Here is a 22125-nt window from a genome sequence, read left to right on the forward strand (position 1 = left end):
GACTGCTCCATCTAGGAGAGCTAACCCCTACACATACACACACTGGCCTCCCACTGCTTTACGTGCCTTCATAGCAGTTAGGATCACTTCCCGCACATTTGTTGGTTACGTCTCCCTTACCTCTTTGGCTCTACTGGAATGTCCCATGAGAGCAGGACTTTTGTCTCATTTATTCACAGTGGTACTGCCATCACCTAGAACAGAGCACTCCAGTACACAGTCAGCACTCAGTAAATACTTGGTGAATGAATAAGTGCCAAATGAGAGTTAGGATAGTAATAAGGAAATTCAGAAGAAGTCAGATGTTGCCTGGAGTGGTTTGTGAAAGCTTGCTTTAGAAGACGGAATTTAAATGATGAGGAGGATTCATACTGGGTGGGTGGGGGCTGTTTGGAAAGGGGAAAAGGGGAGGGAAGGGTAGTCCGAGCAGAGTCAACCAAAGTAAACAGAGACGCTAGACAAGGCAGTAATCAAATCTACAGTAGTTCTAGATGCTGACCTCTAAAAGTGGAACCAAAATAGGAAACTGCTAATAGCACATCTCTGAAAATTCACTTTGCCTCATCAAGGCTAGTTTATCTTTCCCTCTTTACCAGCAAATCCCATCCTTCTTAGATTGTATCCATCAGATACTGTCCATTCCAGACTGACTGGGAAATATATTTAGAGAACAGTTGGAATTTGTTTTAAACCATGAAAAAGAAAATAATCGAAAATAGCATAGAATTAAATGTTTAAATAAAGCATAAGTGACACACGCATTTTAAGATTTCTCATATACATGAAGGACAAAGAAAATAATAGGGCGCAAAGAACCAGCTGGATTAAATGTCCCTGCAATTCTCGTTGGAAGTCCAAAGGTATTATGTATGAAGAAAGAAGAAAATCAAATAGTTTCACTTTCTAAAATTATCCCAATTTCAACTATGACAGTGCTTCATTATAAAGTTATGTTTAATTCTTTGCCATAAAGTTTTAAACCACTACATATATATATATATATAAAAAAAACAAGAAATAAAATAAATTATATATATAAATATGTAAGTGGGTACTAGTCATCAGTAATTTTCACAAACCTAATCATAAAGATTAGCATGACTATTGTCTTTTGATAATCAAAGAGTTTATTATGGGAATTGCTCTTTAGGAATCCAGGGTAAACTTTTTATTAAATCAAATGAGTAGTACTTTAGTTAAATATTATAAATATTTTAAAATATAAAGGTCAATGTAACGGGCAATGTTGTGTCTCCCACAAAATTCATATGTTGAAGTTCTAGCCTCCAGTGCCCTAGGATGTGACTGTATTTGAAGATAGGCTCATTAAAGAGGTAATTAAGTTAAAATGAAATAACGAGGGTGGACTCGAATCCAATCTGATTCGTGACCCCATAAAAGAGGAAATGTGGATACAGACATGTACAGAGGGAAGACCATGTGAAGACACAGCCAACACCTTGATCTCGAACTTCTAGCCTCTGGAATTGTGAGGAAATAAATTCTGTTGTTTAAGCCACCCGATCTGGTATTTTGTTGTGGCAGTCCTGGCGAAGTAATACAGTCAGTGACATATTTTTACAGGTCAAATATGAGCTGTATGAGAGATGATCTGGAGAAGTACTTGTTATAGAGGAGGCATTTAACCAATACTGACTGGTACATTGCTGCCCATTTACCCCTGTGATAACCCTTGTGGTCAAACAAAATTAAAGATGTGCAGCTATGAATTGGTTATAACTTCTAAGAAATTCATAGTCCTGTTGTGTCAAAAGCCTTTGGTGTCCTGACTCATATTCTCAGCATCCTTTCTAGTTTCTGACTCACTGGGGGGACAGTTTCACGCAAGCTTCCACTCTTCTCCCTGACAGCTTCTCTCCTCTGTGTTTTGCCAGGCTGCTCTGCTTTCTGCCCCGAGGCTCTTCTGACTTTGCCTACCCGAGGCCAGCAGTAGCTCTCTCAGCTCACGCCATGCACAGCTTTGAAGTGTTGGTGAGTTAACACTCCTGGGTCAGCTTTCAATCAGGAGACAGTAGCCAATGGATAAAGGTTCTTGTCTTTCAACCTGTAACAAGACAGTTTTGTAGGACCATTCTCCATGCTTCTTCAGAGGTCCTGGTGAAGTTGAGTTCTGGTTGCCCACAGCAGCAACTTCAATAACACACTCTCGTATCATCTTCTATATCTTTCTCCCCATTCCCTTACTGCTTCTTACTAGGATCACCTCCCAAATGACCTGGCTGCACACAAGTAGTTGTCTTAGGTTAAGCTTTGGGGGGAAACCAAACTAGGAAGGTTGGTGTAAGAAGAAAGTCTCAAATGCAGCCTCTCAGTTCTCTGGAACTGGGTCTCTTCACCAGTCCGGTGGCGACAGGGATACCTCCTGGTGTGCTATGGCATCAGGGCTACTAAGGCGCTTCCTACCTGTGGTGGATTGAATATGAAAATGAATCATTCGTCTTCGTGGTCGCTCTGGCACTTGAATGGGAAAGGGGCAATTGTACTTATAAGGCTGGGGGATTTTGCTGGCTTTTTTTTTTTTAAACTTTCATGGTCAGCCAGCTGTCAACTCAGGGCTCACCATGAGAGCTAGAAAACCCCCATATCAATATTTAACTATGGATATGAATGATTAATATTGGAATTGCAGGGCATGCATAGACTCATGTTACTGTTTTAAAAATTTAGTCTAAACATACTGTTGCAAAAATATCCATTACTGCATGCAGTAGGGTTAAAATAGACACACAGCAATGAAATCAATAAGGACAAATAAAGTCAAAATAATTTACAATTATAAAGCAAGAATACGAGCAATTCAGAACCATTACCAATTTGATTGATGGTATACTTTTTGACAACTTTATTGAAGAATAATTGACATAATCCATACGTTCTTAAGGTGCACAATTTGATGTTTTGATATATGTATATATCCATACAAACATCTCCAAAATCAAGGTAATGAGCATACCTAGTATCTCCAAAGATTCCTCCTGTCCGTTTATATTCTGTCCCCCCGACCCAACCCTGCCGCTACCCTTTCTGCAAGCAACCATTAATTTGCTTTATATCACTATCAATTAGTCTGAAATTTTAAGAATTTTAAATAAATGGAAACCTATCTTATATACTTTTTTTGTCTGCCTTTCTCTACTGAGATAAATTATTTTGCTGTTCACCCATGTTGCTGTGTTTATCAATAGTTAATTCCTTTTTACTGCTAAGTAATCTTCAGTTGCATGCATTGTACACTTTGTTTATCATTCCACTTGTTCATGGACGTTTGGGTTGTTTCCAGGTTTGGCTGTTATTCATCAAGTTGCTTTTGAGCCTTCATGTACAAGTCTTTGTGTAGACAGAGGTTTCATTTCTCTTGGGTAAATATCTAGAAGTGGAATCGTTGGGTCATATAGTAGGTGTTATTTAACTTTTTAAGAAACTGCTAAACTGTTGCAAAGTAGTTGTACCATCTTACATTCCCACCAGCAACACATAAGAATTCTGGTTGCTCCCCATCCTTGCTAACACTTGGTATGGTCAGTCTTTTGAATTTTAGCCATTTTAGTAGGTGTGTAGTATTATCTCACTGTGGTTTTAATTTGCAATTTCCTAATGATTAGTGATATCAAATATCTTTTCATATGCTTATTGGCATCCTATATCATCCTATATATCTTCTGTATTTCTTGGTGAAGTGTCTGCTCAAATATTTTGCCCATTAAAAAAATTGGTTTGCTTGTTTTCTTACTATTCATTTTGGGAGTTTTATATATATATATATATATATATATATATATATATATATATATATTTACATATCCATAGTTATATATAGTTATAGTTATATATATCTATATCTATATACATGCAAATCCTTTTATCAGAAATGAGAGTTTGAAATATTTTCCTCCATGTCGAGGTTTCCTTTATCATTTTCTTTACAGCGTCTTTTACGGGGTAGAAGTTCTTAATTTTAATGTGGTTCAATTTATAATTTATAATTTTTTTGGTGGATATGCTTTTTGTGTCATATCTGATTAATCTTTGCCTAACCCAAAGTCATAAAGATTTTTCTTCTGTTTTCCTTGAGAAGTTTTATAGTTTAGGTTCTACATTTAGATCTGTGATCCCATTTCGAGTTAATTTTTGCTTTTTTGATGAAATTTTTAGTTCGCCTTTGTTTTTGCAAGTTATTTTTGTTGGATTTTGAATTTTAGGATGATAGATGTTTTCCATTCAATACTTTAAAGATGTTTCGGCAGAGCATCTTTCTGCTTGCATTGTTTCCAATGAGAAATCCGCTGCTTAGGATCTACCAAAGGTGAACATTATTCTTGTGGAGTTTTGTTCTTACTGTTCATATGTCTTCAGGACACAGATTGTGACCACTTAACAATTAGGAGGTAATTTTGGGTATGTCCTTAGCCAGGGCACCACACTGTACGTCTTCAGGGCCTCTCACATTGGTGTCTTAGGAGACAACCTTGCAGCAGGGGTTAGATGGCTACTCTGCATCTTTGGAATAAAACAGTCACCACTTAGCAGAACCTAGTGCCCGGCAAATCAGTCTTGTACCTATTCTAAGGGGAGAAATATTAAGAGGAAATCTCTGTCAGGAAATTTTGCCCAAGATGCTTTTATGCAAATGATAAGTTTTGATTCATTGATAAAATTAAATAAATTAAAAATTTGTAGTTAGTATCGAAGCTTTCATTTGACCATAAAATACATTATTGTTTGTTTTTTAGATTTTTTTTGTTACTGACTTCTGAAATAAATAAGGTGCAAGGTTTTATTACAATATTAGCCTGATTTGTGGAAGTCACACTAATATTTGGTTAGTTAAAATTGCAGTTGAGGCAACGTGTTATATTTAATACTAGAAAGTAGGTACAAATCTCAAATCAGCTTGCAAAATGCATAATGAAACTCTTCCAAGAAATTAATAGCATAATATATAGATATACTTAATATGTAAAATAATATTCATTACTTGACATAGAAACTGCTTTCTAAATACATTGTATTTTTGCATTTCAAAGAAACAAAGAATCAAAGAACCAGGAGGAAATTTGTTCTGTTCTGTTTCTCTTTGTAACTAATATTGGACCAATTCATGACAGAAAGGTAGGTTTTTACCTATTTCTGTTTTCTCTGTACTCTAGAGAAGTTTCTACAGTTGAATAAATACAGTTAAATAAAGCCTGGATAGGTAAATGACGTGGCTGTTGTCTTTAATCTTTTAAGATATTGTATATAAGTTTTTAAAAATTTTATTTATTTATTTATTTATTTATTTATTTTTGGCTGTGTTGGGTCTTCGTTTCTGTGCAAGGGCTTTCTCTAGTTGCGGCGAGCGGGGGCCACTCTTCATCGCGGTGCGCGGGCCTCTCACTATCGCGGCCTCTCTTGTTGCGGAGCACAGGCTCCAGACGCGCAGGCTCAGTAGTTGTGGCTCTAGTTGTGGCTCAACGGGCCTAGTTGCTCCGCGGCATGTGGGATCTTCCCAGACCAGGGCTCGAACCTGTGTCCCCTGCATCGGCAGGCAGACTCTCAACCACTGCGCCACCAGGGAAGCCCTGTATATAAGTTTTAAGGAAATTACTTCTTTCAGCTTAAAAGCTAAAGTCCTGAAACTGAAATATTGTAATCACTGACCAATAAATCAAGGATGTGGTTTAATGTGAAGAATTTTCTCAGTTCTTTGAATTAGTCTTAAAAATGAGATTTTGTCTTTTCTTATGAGAAATGTGTTACTCAGCTATGTTTACCATGAATTGCTGGTTCTTTGGATCATGTCTATTATACTGATGGTTGCCAACCTGATTACCCCATATCACAAAATTTTAGGGTCTTTCTACTGGAGTTCTTACTGGGTTAGTGTTCATTTTGAAGGTATAATCAAGTCCATAAATTGCTAATAGAACTGTTGGATTTAAAGCAACTAGCTGAAGTCTCTTTCCCCAATACCCTCTTAGCAAATCCCCTCCCCACCTCTGAAATTCTCTTAATCAGTTTTCATTACAACTATATAATATGTGACCATGATTCAGCTGCCTTTAGTTTAATTTCATCACAACAGCCTTTCATAAAATAAGCTTCTCATTTCTTTGGATATATATATATCCATTTATCTGATTATCTATCTAATTCGAACAAAGGCTCTGTTATTCTGTTTATACTGTGTGTGATTATTTTAATGTGATTTAGGTCTTAACCGCAATGTAAATTCTTTTTGAAGTAGAATGGCTAGATTTCATTCACTTAGACATTTAAATTATCTGCAATAGGACTAAAATGGAAAGAGAAATATCACTTAAAACATCTTGTAATAAGAGTCTATTGGATTCATCAGGGGAAAAAGGCTGGGGACCAACTACTTGGAGAAAAATTGTAGCATTTTGATTTACTCCTCTTTGCCATGCTATCAAGTAGAAGATGGTGTTTTCCCTTACCTTTCCCCCCTAATTTTTTGTCTTAAGTTTGCTAGGAAGAATGGAATAAAAACAGTGTATTTTTCAGGCTTGTGAGATAACAGGAGAAATTCCATTCACATGTGTGGCAGCATAGGGACCAGGGAATAGCTGACACCACATGCACTTAAACATGAGACACAGGCTCTGTTTCCAAGGGCACGCTGCTGAATATAACCTCGGTGAAGAACACCCGATTCTGGGGAGATGTAGTGCACATCACCCCGCAAATAAGACTCAAATTATCTTAAAGCCATTTTAAAAAATAAAGTGGCATTCTCATATTATATTAAAGGTCATTATTGATAAGAGTTTTGAGAATACCAAGAGTTGTACGCAAGCCGCATCTTCTCATTAAAATGGTTTGGGGGCAATACCCACTGATTATTATCCATTATTATTGCTGTTGGTTCTGGGACAGAAGTACAGTATCATCATTCCTTAAAAGCCAGTGGATTGACACAGCATTTTCAGTTCTCTGAAATAGTGAGAGTTATCTATTACATTGCCAAATTTGGTCTTTTGCTACCCGTTGGGAATTAACATTTGGTGTGCTGGAGTACCTTAATTCTTATCAAACATAACATCAGAGGTTTTAACTGCTTTGCACACATTTGAGGAGGATAGGGTATTTGGACAGTCTAAGTAGCAAACTCAGTTTTGTATTGAATTAGCTGCATTAAGCCAGGTAATCCCTCTGAAACACATTCTGTTGAATAAGAGAGATGCCAATATGGAAAAGATTCATCCTCGCTTCTAATTTAAGTATCCTGCTGAGATAAAGAGTTTTGTAGCAATACAGTCTGACAGCTGGTTAGTTAACAAACTTTCAGTACCAAAGTGATTGTAAATAGACTGAATTGGACCTGTGGTTCTATGTGTTTTTATTAACTTCTATGTGAAACTACATGTACACACACATATATATCATGCGATGCCTGTGTGTGAGCGTTAAATGCTTTTGGTACAAAGTTAGAGTTGTTTAAAAGATCCATTTCACTCTGTGTAGTAGGTGATTGTTAGCAAGACACGGCTTTAAAACATTGCTTAAATTACTCCCTCATGTACTTGTGTGCTATAGCTACAGTATTGATGACCTTTGATCAAGTTGTTAGGGAACAAGGGTAGCAAAATGAATACTGCCTGGAAATCCAGAGATCTGAATTCTAGCAAGGCTCTGCCACTGTCACGCTGTATAACTGAGAAGTAGCATCCTTCCCAAGAGCCCTCACCATTGTCCCCTTGCTGAGTAGGTTAACAGTCCCATCTCGTGGGCCACCACAGTTTTTATACTCACTTCTGTTTGCTTCTATTAGAACACTAATCACAGTGTTTTCCAGTTCCCATGCTTCTCTCTCTCTCTCTCTCCCTTTACTGGTCTGTGAGCTCTAGGAAGGCAGTGACCATGTTTTCTGTTTACCTTTACTGTCTTATGTAGTACTTTCTGTATAGGGGGCACTCAACGCATATGAGCTGAACGAACAGATTTGTATGTGAGGGAGTTGGAATAGAGTATCTTGAATAACTCAATTCTGTTTATAACGTGATAGTTGGTACAGTTATTTAATACAAATGGTCTGTAATAAATTTAGTTGAGTGAATGATTGCCAAAGCTATCATTGGGATTATACCAGATTACAAATTCCCAGATTGACTGGGTTTGCCTTGGACATCTGAGGTGTGTTATTCATTGGTTTGTGATTTATTAAGAATAATTGGAATATTTCAGAGTCATTCAATCACATCATGAACCTCAACAACGGAAGAAACATTTTTTATGGCTGTTCACGAAACAGTACAGTCTGAAGGTTATTTTGTCTTACCTTTAAAAATGGATTTCTGAGTATTAATCTCATTAGATCTTGGAGCACATTAGTTACTGATATTGCTAAAATGGGCAGCGATGCCATACTTTTAAATTTTCTTGAAAGCTCCAATGAGAACATACATGCACAATGTAATTCTGGATGGTTGAAATATCTAAATGTATGCAAATTTAGAGGTAGTGATATTTAATATAGAAATGTGATTTTGAGACTCAAACAAAAGGATTATTTTAGTCCTCCACTTTCATGTAAATGTAGGGGTGGGTCTTCATCTGGATCTGAACCTTGGAAGAAAGTCAGCAATTTGAGGATTGAACTCAACTTGAATTATTTCCTTTTCTTTTGTGCTTAATTAATAGGCTATGCTTCAGACTACTGGTCAGAGAAAATGCCCCAGACATGCTTTATTCTGGTATTTCTGGATTCTTTATTTAAATATTTATATAATTTTAATTTTACTGTCTTCTTTAAGTTTTAATGTTCTTTGTGATTATGAAATATATCCACATAGTTAAAAATTCAGAAGTTGCAGATGCATATGTGATGAAAAGTTGATCACATAACCCTGGTCTCATTTAGTTAGTTAACTCATTTAGTTAGTTTCCCCTCTCCTAAGACAGCCAGTGTTAGCGGTTCCAGATCAGTTTCCTGATCTGTCTTTTATTTTATGAAATCATGTAATTCTCAGTTTCCAGCAAGCTTCTTGAGAGCAGGGTTGATGTCTAATTATCACAGTGTTTTACCCAAGCAAATATGTGTTGACTATTTCAGTAAATCATAAGCTCAGCCAAGGCCAACGTCTGCGCTATCTTACATGAATATTTATAATACTCATTATTAGTGAGAATACACTCCCTAATAGTGTTTCTCCTTCTGAACCTTCAGTCATTTGGTTTCACTAGGCTGAATTGTATCCTCTTCTACAATTTTTTTTTTTTTTTTTTTACAAATTCTATAATCCTTCAAATTTTGGATTTACGTTTTATACCTCATTATTGTCTCATTCTCCTCCCCATTCTCTGTCTTTACATACCTTAATGCTTAATACCATATGGGTTACACCAAATTATCACAATCTCTTATTATTCACTTTTGCAGATGTACAAAGAGTTCCCATATGCCCCACCCAGTTTCCCCTATATTAACATTTGTATTAGAGTGGTATAGTTATTACAATTGATGAACCAATATGGATACATTATCATTAACTAAAGTCCATAGTTTGCATTAGGATTCACTCTTGGTGTCTGTGGACTTGGACAAATGTATAAAGACATGTCCTGTATCCACCATTTAAAGCATCTAACATAGCAGTTTCACTGCCCTAAAGATCCCCTGTTCTCCACCTACCTCTTCATCCTTCCCTCCCTCCCCCATGAACCCCTGGCAACCACTGAGCTACTGTCTTCATTGTTTTACTTTTTCCAGAAGTTGTATAGTTGGAATCATACAGTATGTAGCCTTTTCAGATTGACTTATTTTCTTTAGCAATATGCATTTAAAGTTCTTTCAGACCTTTTCATGACTTGATAACTCATTTCTTTTTATTGCTGAATCATATTCTAGTGTATGAATGTACCACAGTTTGTTTATCCATTCACATTTTGAAGTCCATTTATGTTATTTTCTGAAGAATAATTTTTTCCCTTATATGATGTTTAAAAGATTAAGTAAATGCAGAAGTAAAAACTATAGCTAATATAGTTTATTATTTCCAGAAACAAAGGATATGAGAAAATATGCCTCGTGGTGAAACATTCAATTAAAACCTCTTTAGCTCTGAAATCAGTATTTCATCAATATATGACAGGATTTAGATTTTGAAAATAAATACACTCCTTTTGTAATCATAAAAAAATTTTTTTATATTTCATTTTCTGTGTAATCAAAATCTCCAAAAGCATGAGAGTGTAGAGAGAAATCTTTTCTTATGGATGTTTATCTCATTATTACATCTCAAAGATTTTTTTAGTAGGAAAGTTTTTAATATATATTTTGTTAAGGCTTATATTATAGAGTCCTAGAATGTACAAAGGGAGCTTAGAGTCATCTGGTCCACTCGGTCGCCAATATCTGAATTTCTTCTCTGACATTGAAGGCAGGTGGTCTTAGAGCATATGTTTAAATGATAGGAAGCTTACTCTCTTACAGAGCAATGGGTTTCATTTTTTTTAGGTAACTCTAATCATTAGAAAAGTCTTCCTTTTATTGAACTAAACTCTGTTTTCCCATAATTTTTACCCATTCATTCTAATTCTACTCCATGAATCAGAAAGAAGAAATTTAATCTTTTTTCCCAAGGATAGTCCTTTGAATATTCAAAAGAATATAATCTTTAGCTTTATTCTAGCTAAAGATAGCTATAATATCTCTCTGCATATTGAACTTCCTGAGCTCCTTGTCATCTTAGATATCTTCCACTGAATGGTTGTGCAGATGCCACTGTTCAAACACATTTTGTGGACGCATGCCCAAGTTTTTCTCATTCATTCATTCGCTCTGTTTTTGAGTGCCTGCTACCTGACAGACTTTGTTAGACGCTGGGGATGTGATGGTAACCACTTCCCTGGCGGTCCCACATGGTTAAGACTTCGCGCTTCACTGCAGGGCGCGCGGGTTTGATCCTTGGTCAGGGAACTAAGGTCCCACATGCTGCGTGGACAAAACAAAAGATGAAACATATTTCCAAGGGGTGAATACAGACCAACAAAAAAGTAAAATCAAGTAGCAATAAATTGTGATGAAGGAAAGAAACAAGGGGCCAAGACAGAAATGAATGGGGTGGGGAAGCAACTTCAGAAAGTTGTTGAGGGAGGGCCAGCCTGAAGGAGAGAAATTCAAAGGAGGAGCGTTCCAGGTAATCGTGGTCATATGTGCTCGAGCTCTGAGGTGGAAAGGACTTCAAATTCTAGAAGCTGAAAGATCACTGGCATTAGAATGCAGTGAGAAAAGGTGCATGTGATGGTTTTAAAATATGTCTGCGTATCTTTTCCTAAGATGGAGACTAATTTCCGCCCCTTAATTCTGGGCTGGACTTCGTGATTCTCTTCTAATGAATGGAAGGTGGCGGAGGTGATGCTCTGTGACTTCTGAGGCATGGTCATAAAAAAAAAAATAGCTTCCACTTGGTCTGCTCTCTCTTGGATCGATCATTTGGAGCGAGGTCAGCTGCCATGTCATGAGCTAGCAGCCTGTGGAGAACCCCTTGTGGGAGGGAACTGAGACCCCCCCCTCCCCTGCCCCCCAGCAAGTGCCAGGTTGTGCCTGTGAAGGACCCATGAGAATGAGCCATTTTGGAAGTGGATCCACCTGCCCCGTCAAACCTCCAGTTGACTCAGCCGCAGCCTCCTGAGAGACCCCAAACCAGGACCACCCAGCTAATCCACTTCGGAGTTCGTGACCCCCAGAAACGTTAAGACATACCACATTTATTGCTGTTCTGAACCGCTAAGTTCTGAGATAATTTGTTGTGCAGATAACTGATAGAAAAGGGATGTGTCAGGCAGATTGCTTTTGGATTCAAATAACATAAGACCCAATGACAAGCATCTTACAGTGAGGAGTTTATTGGCACCCTTACTAAGAAGTCCAGAGGTGGGCCTTGGTCAGTTCTGTGGTACAGTCACGTCCCCAGGTGCTGGCCACTTTCTGTTCTGCCCTCTGTACCATGTCGGTGATGTCCCCTCACAGAACCACAAAATCGTAGCAGCAGTTTTCAGTCATCACCCGGATGAGAGAGGCATTTCCTCCTGTGTGTGTTTCAACAGATAAGGAAAATCTCTCCCTCACAGTTGATGGCCAGAACTGAATAAAATATCACACATAAACCAGTAGCTGGCAGATGAGATAGCAGGGGCTTTGGATGAAAACCTCGATTTCTGGCTTTTAAGCCACTAGCTGGAAGGTACTGTTTTTTTTGTTTGTTTTTTGTTTTCTTTTTTAGGTCATGTGGGGAAAATCAAGAGTTCCATTCTGTATGTGTTAAATCTGAGATGTCTTTAAGACATATACACTGAGATGTCAGGGAGCAGTTGGCTATCTACATTTGGAGCAAAAAGAGGAGATAAAAATGTAAGCGTCATCAGCAAAAAGATGGTTTTTGAATCCATGTAGTTGATGACTTGACCACAGGGGAGTGGATGAGAGGTGACAGCAGGCCCACAGCCAAGTCTGAAGAACCTCAACATCTCAGATCTGGTACAAGAGGAGCCAGTGAAGGGAAACCCGGGTAAGTAGGGGGAGGAGGGCAGGCAGAAGATGGCATCCTGGAAGCCGCAAAGGCAGCATTTTTCAAGGAGGGAGCGGTTAACTGTGTCCTTTTTGCCAAAAGGTTGAACTAATAAATGAAGATGTGTAAGTGACCTTTGGATTTAGCACAGAATGCTGAGGAAGGAGGTGGATTCATAAGAGGACAAAGGATTCATGGGGCCTGAGTGAGTAGAGACAGCATGCAAATACTACTCCTTGGAGGAGTTTGGCCCTGAGGTGGTAAGGGTAGCTATAAGGGGATGTAGGATCAGGAGATGGAGGCTAAAGTCAGAAGACACCAGAGCACATCTCTATGCTAATGGGAACTTTCCCTCATAGAAAAAGAGAATGATTGACAATACAGGAGAAATGAGGGACAGCCCAAGGTGTAAAATCCCTGAGAACAGTGCACACACACATTTATGCACATTCCTATGTAACTTTAATTATTAGAGTACAAATAGAATATCCATTGTTTGGGGAGAGTAATTTAAGCAGTATGTTGGATCTATTAGCTATTTCTTGGAGAAACAATTTGCAAAGTGGCTAAAAATCCAGACTGCTAGAGCCAGATTTTTGCGGTTTCAAATCAGCTGTGTGACCTTGAGGAATTTACTTAACCTCTCTGTGCTTCACCTCCCTAATTTTTATAAATGGAGATAGTAGTAAAAGTACCCACCTCATAGGGTTGTCATCAAGGTCTCCTTAGTTAATGTACATAAAGCATTTAAAGCAGTGCTTCGTCTATGGTAGATGCTCTGTGTGCTAGGCACCTACTTGATAGTATTTGCTGGGTTTGGTTCTACTAAGTGACTTAGGCTAAAGGTACTGTTATCAGGAAAAAAATATTGATTTAAATTTTATTATTATTTTTACATGATATGGGAGTTATGCGTAGAAAAGTATCATATGTTGAGATGCAACCTCAAATAAAAAAGTGAAATTTACATTTTGAAAGATAGTTATCCTAGCATTATTAAAATCAATTGGTTAGTCTTCATTATTTATTATTTTCTTCTTGTAGGAACTCTTGCCTTGAAATATAAAACTTGACAAAACATGATCACTAGACATTCATCAAAAGCATCCAAAGGATATTTGGGGGGAGGCAGTCAAGGTGCTAAATTAAACAATATAGTTCAAAATGGGAGATGGATTCAAATCTTGTACTATGTACACAGCACTTTCTTCCTCCCTCGCTGAATGTTAATTCCCACGCTAGAATGTCTAGCGGCTTGCAGGAGTCTGCAAAGATAGAACATTTATAGGAATTAATGCTCCGTGGGTATACAACACGGAGACCCTGAAGAACTAAAAAAGCATGAATAAATGTATTCCAATTACAGGCTAATGCAGGGAATGGGTTTATGGTGCTTAGAGGTCTGGATCAGCTCTCTGACAGCCTGCAGACATTAGGAGCCCCTCATGACTCGCCTGCGATGTGGGCATTATGGAGTGATTTTTACTTTACTGCCTTTTCCATCAGATCATCCCCTTTCTTTCACACACAAGGTTAATTCACTTCTTGATCACATTATTTCCTCGCTGCTCTTTGACAATATAAAAATTCTGAGCGGACAGCTCAATCCCTCTTCCATCTCAGATTTGATTGTTATGGTATTGCCTGGCGTCCCTCAGAGGCCTCCAGCAGCCTTTGCCATACTTTATGACACTTAAATGGCTCGGCTACAATTTCTCCATCTATTCACGAAATGCTGTTAATAACTCATTTCCAAAGAGGCCCTTCTTTATGGCTTGGCATTAAAGGAATTTTTATTAGGTGCCAGGATAGGTGACACACAGCCCCAGTAACCAAAGAGTTAATTAATCTGTTGAAATTTATTGCCTTTTATACTGCACTCAGTGTGACAGTCCCTAAGAGAAACAGATACTATATTTACAACCCAGGTTGAAATATTCAGTAATATAGTCTGCATACTGACCTACTCCATCAGTGTATGCCTTCTGCTGGAACATCCATTAATCACAGAAGATGAATTTGTATAATCTATCTTCTTTCTTATTCTGAGATTCCAATAAATATTGAAATAATAATTTATTGATTACCTTGCAATATAAATGTGTAGTAAAGTCACCCAAGACATTTGCATGGTAATGCATTTTGGAAGTTCTTGGTATTCTGTGGGAATAAAAGGCAAAGCTGTAATAGGAGTGAATACTCTTGTAGGCAGAGCACCAAACTTAATTTCATATTGTGTGTAGGGAAATGACAAGGTAGTTTCTGGACTACCAAAAGTCGAAGCCACAGCCACGATAATTACATTCTCCAAAGTAAACATCGTATTTATTATCACATTTGCACCTTACCTTCTTTGTGTTTTACTCCCAGAATATTTTAGACCACAAATAATTTCTTTGTGCCACCTTTCACTTGTAAAACCACTTCTTTCCTGCACGTAATACAGGCAAAGATGAAAAGGGTATAGGTATGGTGGGTACTATCTTCCATTTAATTCCAGTAACATCTTCTGGGACCATTTTATAAATTCTCAGTCTGAATTGTGTATTTCCTATGACTGTTGTTTGGATAGTCCTTTGGGTTCTTGCCCTAAATCTCAGTTCGCTTCTACAATTTTCATGAGTTTTTGCTATTACTTATGGGGCAATGATTTTGTCATAATTTTAGGATCATGATAATTTTTGCATCAGATCTGATTTGGTCCAGAAACATTGGAGAAATGTATGAAAGGTGTTATAGAACGTTGAGATGTCCTTGTGAATCAAGCACAATTATTGTTAAAAACTCAGAAACTCTAAATGTCCTTGTGTCTGGATATGTAATATTATGCTGTTTGGGTGAACATGAGCTGAACAGCCAGCACTTCTGTTCTGCACATGTACCAGCAGCACCAGCAGTATTATACCTTAGGGTTTGTTGTAGGTGCAGTTCTAGCTGAATTCAATCACATTCAGTTAATGTAGCCCTCTTCTAGTCTCCATAATAATTCATCTCAGTTTTGGGCAACTCTTTATGATCAGGATAATTCTGCAGAGTGGATGGAATTCTAATGTGTGAGGTTTGTTTTCTAGTGCTTTCCTGGCAAGGTTAACCAGATGGTGAAATGTAATAGCTTGGAAGATCCAGTTTTGATATACAGTCAATCATTTCTGAAATGATAATGAAAAAGCAAAAAGGATCAGAGCTTTTCAAATTCACTTTTTGGTCATGAAATTGAAAATATACTTTTTTGGAGGCTAAAGAAGTATCTCATCATAATTCCCCTGACATTTAAACCTCTTGGCTATATATTTTTAAACGAAGACAAAGTATTTTGAAAATTTTGCCATACATTTTTATATAGAGTATATTTATATCACATTTTTTCACGTGAAAAATTATGAAACTTTTTAATGTCACCTGAAAGTGTTTCTGATGTAGATTTCAAAATAAAATGTATTTTCTTAAGTGTTTTTGGTAACAATAATACCAATTAAGTCATATATTTCTTCTATCTCTATTTTATTTCGATGAAACCGCAAATCAGTGATAACCAATATAATGTAGAATTAAGCAGTTCCTGAACCTTATTCTGCTATAAAACTTGCTAATTTGGCACAGATATTATTCTTTGAAGATGGACAATATATAGTTTTTTCATCAGGTTTGATTTCTACTGATTGGATTATTTTAATTATGGATTAATTATGGATCTATATATACTTAAGTATCTAACAAAAGAATTATGTTGATGCATTCGATTATTCCTTTAGTGATGAAGTTTGCTGTGAGATGGCATATTACCACATGATTGCTGCGCTACTCTCCTTCTTATTTTCTTTGGTCCATTTTACGCATCGGTATTAATAGCTGTTCCTTGTGCTGCTTGTGTAAAGTTACATTCTGATTTCAGCTCTCCCTGGTGTTCGGCTAATTGGACTCTTCATTTAAAGTATACTATGTTTTATTACCTTATCTTCCATGGTGTTTTACATTTTGGATTGACTGATTCTAATTCCTGCTTCACAGTAGTATCATTTCACAGTAACACAACCTTGGGAATCCATTAAGTTTGGCCTTTAAAACACTGCTTCATTTTTCTCCACACAGTAGTGAAAAGCTGTGGCATTTTCCAGCACCCACATTGACTCCCTCTTTATAACAATGCTACTTTCCCTTCCCTTCTTAATTTAAATCAGTGCAACACAATATATATTTATTAAGCATCCATTACATGGCAAGTTCTGTGTCAGGTACGGACTTGAATTGGCATACGTGCTCCCCTCAAGCGGTTCAAAGTCAAAGTCTGTTAATTGAGACAGAAAAGTAACAAATGATGATTTTTAAAACCCTTCTTGCCCCCTTCTCACACAAAATCTTTAATTTCAGGAACTTGAAGTTGAAAAATTTTGGAAGCTAACCTTTTATTTAGCTTTCATCCAAGGGCAGGTAACTTCATTAAGCACTTGAAATGGATTATTTTACTTAATCTGCACAAGGCTGCGTGGCAAGTACTATCATTGTATCATCCCCTTTTTACTGATGCGGAGATGAGTTACGAGAGGCCAGGGCACCTGCCCAGGCCATCCTTCCGGTGTACCGCCTAGGGGAGATTGGAATGCGGCCACCGGAGTTCAGTGCTGGGGCACTTCACCACTCCCTCTCCCAGTTCTGCAGGATGAGACACACGTTATTCAGAGTAAGAACTAACCACTCTTTCTGTCTATTTATTGCTCACCTCTGATTATTGAATCCTTGCCCCAGAAATTTACAATGCCCCTCCATCCTATAACAAGTTCCCACATACATATGAAACAATTTGTAGGCTCTGTTTTATTCCTAGGTAATCTGTACTATTCTTTTGGTTTGTCTGTTCCTACCCTATTCCTATGCTGTTTTAATGGCTATAATTTTATAAAATTTTTAATGTCTGATTGGGTGAGTCTCTCCTTTTTCTTATTCAAAATGTGTTTTCTCTTCTTAGCGCCTACGTCTTTAAAAATATTTTTTATTGTGAAATTTGTTATGCACACAAAAGAATACATAAAAATTGATGTCCAGTGTAAAGAATAAAAATAAAAAGCCATCACGAACCTATTATTCAGGTCACGAAATAAAATATTGCTTTGATATAATTCTCATTATGATCCTCCTTGATTTCATTCTCCTCCCAACCTCTTCCTTCTTCCAGAGGTAACAGGGTCAAAGTTTTGGTGTTCATCTTTCCCTTGCTTGTCTTTATAGTTTTTGTATTTACATCAATAGCATATTATTGTTTTATCTGTTTATGACACTTATAGAATGAAAACAAATTGTATATAATTGTCTAAGACTTGGTTATTTTTTTCCATGTTGTGTTTTTGAGATTTATCCATGTTGATGTAAGTAGCTGTAGTTAATTTATTTTCACTGTTGTATAATTTTCCATTATATGAATACAGGCATACCTTATTTTATTGCAATTTGCTTTATTGCCCTTCCCAGACATTGTGTTTTTTTTATAAATGGAAGTTTTGTGACAACGCTGTGTTGAGCAAATCTATTGGTGTCATTTTTCCACACTTCGCGTCTCTGTGTCACATTTTGGTGATTCTCATATTATTCCAAACTTTTTCATTATTATTATATTTGTTATGGTGATCTGTGGTCAGTGACCTTTGATGTTACTACTGCGAAAAGATTACAACTTGCTGAAGGATCTAATGATGGTTAACATTTTTAGTAATAAGATGTTTAAATTACAGTATGTATATTGTTTTTTTAGACACGATGCTATTGCACACTTAATAGACTATGATATAGTGTACACATAACTTTTAAATGCACTGGGAAACCAAAAAATTCATGTGACTCACTTTATTGTGATATTTGCTCTATTGCTGTGTTCTGGAACTGACCCCGCAGGATCTTCGAGGCATGCCTGTATAACAAATTATTTTTCCATTCTACTGTTGATTGATATTACACCCATTTCAGATTTTGCAGTTATGAGCAATGCTGCTGTGACCATGCTTGTATACACGTTCTGGTATGCATGTGCAACGGTTTCTCTCAAGTATACACTAATTAGTGGTGTTGCTGAATCACAGGGTAGGCACACATTCAAATTTATTAGGTTATGTCAAACTGTTTTCCAGAGTGGTTATATCAGTCTATTTGCCTGTCAGCAGTATGTGGGAGTTTTTGTTACTCTACATTTTGCCAACCCTGTGTTGTCTGACCTTAAATGTTTTTCTATTCATAGGTATAAAACAATATTACATTGTGGCTAAGTTTTGTTTCTCTGATTATTAATAAATATATATATATGTGTATATTTATATGTATTCTATTGCTTTTTTCTTCTGTAAAGTGCCTGTCCACATCTTTTCATATTGTGTTGCTTGCCTTTTATACCTTGATTCATAGAAGTCCTTTGTATATTCTCAATATAAGTTCTTTTTCAGTTATGTGTGTGTGACAAATATTTTCTCCTAGCTTGGAGCTTATCTTTTTACTCCTTGGTAAAGTTTAGTCATCAGACTTATTCAATTTTAATGTAGCTCAATTTATAAATATTTTTATTTGTGGACTGTACTTTTTGTATCTTGTTTAAGAAATATTTCTTACTGTGGGTCGTAAAGATACTTTCTCATATTACCTTTTAAAAGTTTTATGCTTTTGTCTCTCACATTGATTTTCAATCAACCAGTAACTAATTTGTGTGTGCGTGTATGTGTGTGTGATATGATACAGGAAATCTAATAACAGTTTTTAATAGGAATAACTAAAATGCCAGCACCTTTTTGAATAGCCCATCCTTTTCCCACTGATAAAAAGTTCCAGATCTGTTATAAATCATTATAATCCATTTTGCATGGATTTGTTTCTAGACTTTCTATTCTGTTCATGTCTACTTATCTGCTTATACCACAGGGTCTTAATTATATAGCTCAATGATAAGTTTTCAAGTCCACTAGCTTAAGACTCCTCCCCAACTTGGTGGCTATTTTGGGGCTTTTGCGCTACCAAATAAATTGTAAAATCAACTTGTAACTTCAACAGTAACAATAAAAAATCCAGTTGGGATTTGGATTGGATCCTTTATAGATTAATTGTGGGAAAATATACATTGTTATGTTACTGACTCTCTCGAGGAATATGGAATATCTATCTACTTAGGAATCTTAAGTGTCTTTCAATAGAACTTTATAATTTTAATGCTAAAGAGCATGCATATATTTTGTTGGATTTATTTCTAAAGTACAATTCATTTTTGTTTCTTGTATAATTTATTTTATTGCACATGTTTTAAAAATCACAGTTTTTGATTGTTGCTGGTACAAAGATTTGCAATTAAATTTCTGTATTGATATTTTTATCCACCAAAATTATTTAACTTATATATTTGGAAGCCATATTATTAGGATTTACACAGGTTTGTACTTGTTATATCTTCTTGGTGAACTGAACCTCTTTCCAATATTTAGCAACTTTTAAAATCTCTGGTATTGTGTTTATAGTCTATTTTGTTTGGTGTTACTATGATTATGTCAGCCTTCTTTTAACTAGTATTTGCTTGATATATCCTTTTTCCATTACTAGACTTTCTAGTTTTCTGTGTCCTTATGTTTTAGGTATGTCTTTTTTATGCAGCATATAATATTTTGAATTTTAATCCTATTTGGCTGTCTTTGTCTTTGATTCAGAGGGTATAGTCCATTTACATTTATTGTACTATTGATATATTAAATTGGGTTAAGCCATCTTTTCCTTTCTATTTCTATTGTTGTAACATCACTTCCTTGCCTTCTTTTTGATTAATTTCTTTTGTTTATTTTCATTCAATTATTTTCTCCTCAACCTGTTTGGAAATTAGTTACTCTATGTCTATTTTTTAAGTACATTACCTATTTTAACATGCATTCTTAACAAAGCCTAAAGTTAGTTAATAATTATTCTTTAATTCTGAATCATGTGAGCATCTTAGAATATATTAATGATCAACCCCTTCTAAAATTACATTCAATTGTTGACAAGTATTTTAGTTCTCGCTAGTGATAAGTTATTGTTATTTCTTCATTTTGTCAATTTTTAAAAGATTTTTTTCACATATTTTTAAATATTTTTGCTTATTGGTAATTCTTGTAGAGATTTTTTTCTAGGATTATTTCCCTTCTGTTCAAAAATTTATGAAATTTTTCTTTATTGAAAGTCTTCTGGTGATAAACTCTCTACTTTTTTTGATTGTTTTTCCCCAGATATCTCCGAGTTTTATTTATTTATTTATTTTATTCATGTATAATTGACACATAACATTATATTAGTTTCAGGCATACAACATAATGATTTAATATTTGTATACTGATAAGGTCTTTATTTCTCCCTCATTTTTGAAAGATAGCTTGACTGGGTACAGAATTGTATGTTGACAGTAAAAGACAATATGCTCACAATGAATGAAAATGTAGTTAATCTCGAGAAAGAACTATAAACTATGAAAAAGAACTAAATGGAACATCTAAAACAGAAAAAATACAATATTTGGATTAAAAATATTCCCTTAAGGGTCTTAACAACATATATATGAATTAAAACATGTCAGCTTACTTGAAAACTGATTAATATAAATTTTATCATCTGCAACTCAGAGAGGAAAAAAAAGAAAAAAAAATGAGCAAGACTTTATGAGGCTGTTGTAGCCATCTTGAAATAATAGATGGACATCCCCCCACCCCCAATGTGGTTCAGATATCAAGACTGATGATACCCCCCCCCCACACACACACAGCAAGAAGATATGAAAAAGTTTATTACTCACATAACAAGGCTGTTTGGGAGAGCTGAGCAGGCCTCTGGAACTGATCTGAAAAAGACTAAAGAGAGTAAGGAAAGGTTAATGCTCTGAATCAGTTGCTGGTGTCTATAGAGAAGCTTTCTTATCAGCTTTGCCAATTGTAGGGCAGAAGGGGAAGAGGAAAGGACTTGGTTTAAAAGCTGTCAGCAGTTAAATGTTATAAAATGGAACATATTCATATTACAGAAACAATATCAAAATGTCTAAAATATATATAATTGGAGTTCAGGAGGCAGAGGAGAAAGAGGATGTGTCAGAAAAAAATGTTGGAAGATATTTATGGTTAAAAATGTCCAGATTAGCTGAAGACTCATATATGCAGATTCAAGAAGCCTGAAAACTATGGACCAGTTCTTTCTTGGGACAAATACTTAGGAGTGGGTGAACTAGTCATGTTGTATATCAGGCAGGGCTCAATCAGGAGAAGACACCATAGTAATTTAAGCTGTGGAAATATAAAGAATTATTAAGCTGCGATAGGAGAGGGACTATATCGATGTAAAGGGAACTCTAAAGGCTACTCTAGGACTGAGGAAGAATACCCACAGGATGATATAGTTGGAAGAGGGGGGCCTTTCCCAAAGTTGGAGCTAGATCTCATTGGAGAAGGTATCGTTGCAGCCTACTGATTGGTGGAAAACTTCCCTGGGTTCCTGTGCCCAGAACTCGTCCATAGTTGCCAGGCAAGCAGGAAACAATGCTCTGGAATACAAGTGAGCTGAAGATGTGGGGCAGGTACACAGAAGCAGTAGTGCCGTTGTGAGCACAAGGTCTTCAGAA

General features: G+C 36.3%; 1 long non-coding RNA gene across 2 annotated transcripts in view; it reads left to right on the forward strand.

Annotated features, from left to right (window-relative positions):
- The window catches only part of LOC133094290 (uncharacterized), a 222693-nt gene that overhangs the window by 1411 nt on the left and 199157 nt on the right, over positions 1 to 22125 (forward strand). For both annotated transcript variants that reach the window (XR_009701446.1, XR_009701445.1), the window contains exon 2: positions 1896 to 1992. This is a non-coding gene — a long non-coding RNA (uncharacterized LOC133094290). The remainder of the gene's footprint in view (positions 1 to 1895; positions 1993 to 22125) is intronic.

This window comes from Eubalaena glacialis, chromosome 7 (assembly GCF_028564815.1).
Source record: "Eubalaena glacialis isolate mEubGla1 chromosome 7, mEubGla1.1.hap2.+ XY, whole genome shotgun sequence".
Taxonomy (NCBI): domain Eukaryota; kingdom Metazoa; phylum Chordata; class Mammalia; order Artiodactyla; family Balaenidae; genus Eubalaena; species Eubalaena glacialis.